General features: G+C 33.1%; 1 protein-coding gene across 1 annotated transcript in view; it reads right to left on the bottom strand.

Moving 5' to 3' along the window:
• Nucleotides 1–863, bottom strand: part of LOC128250527 (receptor-type guanylate cyclase Gyc76C-like) — a 272,689-nt gene that overhangs the window by 166,557 nt on the left and 105,269 nt on the right. The gene's annotated exons all lie outside the window — the stretch shown is intronic.

Raw genomic sequence — 863 nt, 5'->3', positions numbered from 1 at the left:
TGCGTGGCATCTTGAGCAAGTGCCTTCTACTATAGCCTCGGGCCGACCAAAGACTTGTGAGTGGATTTGGTAGACGGAAACTGAAAGAAGCCTGTCGTATATATGTATATATATGTGTATGTGTGTGTATATGTTTGTGTGTCTATGTTGTCCCCCCAACATCGCTTGACAACCGATGGTGGTGTGTTTACGTCCCCGTAACTTAGCGGTTCGGCAAAAGAGACCGATAGAATAAGTACTAGGCTTACAAAGAATAAGTCCTGGGGTCGATTAGCTCGACTAAAAGGCGGTGCTCTAGCATGGCCACAGTCAAATGACTGAAACAAGTAAAAGAGTAAAAGAGTAAAAGATTAAGGTAAAAAATTGGATATAAGTATAATTAATTTTTTTTTTATTTTCAAAACAAGCTACATTTTAATTAAGCTTAAATAATAGAACTCAATTCGAAGACTTTCATAGTATCAATCACATGTATGAAATTTTATCAGAAAAGAGTGTTTGTTTCTCAAATTTGAGGGTGATAATGTAGTTCTATACTTCTTTATGAACATAGCTCAATAAAGGACTTTTAATATATGTCACCGGCGTAATAGAGGTCCGGAAAATATTATCAACGATACCGCTAATTGATACATTTGACACATTATTAATTAGCATAATAGTATAGCCTGGAACAAATATGGATTTTCTGTACTTTGCCAGATGTAATAAGATGCCCTGTAATTTTCCTGGTTTATTATTTCTCTAGCTCGCATTTTTCCATATATATATATATATATATACATAATTATAATATACATACATACGTACACGCATAGATACATATATACATACATACATATATATATATATATATATATATA

Source organism: Octopus bimaculoides, chromosome 22, assembly GCF_001194135.2.
Source record: "Octopus bimaculoides isolate UCB-OBI-ISO-001 chromosome 22, ASM119413v2, whole genome shotgun sequence".
Lineage (NCBI taxonomy): Eukaryota > Metazoa > Mollusca > Cephalopoda > Octopoda > Octopodidae > Octopus > Octopus bimaculoides.
The sequence above is the reverse complement of the archived record's forward strand: the minus strand, read 5'-3'. Positions and strand labels throughout refer to the sequence as shown.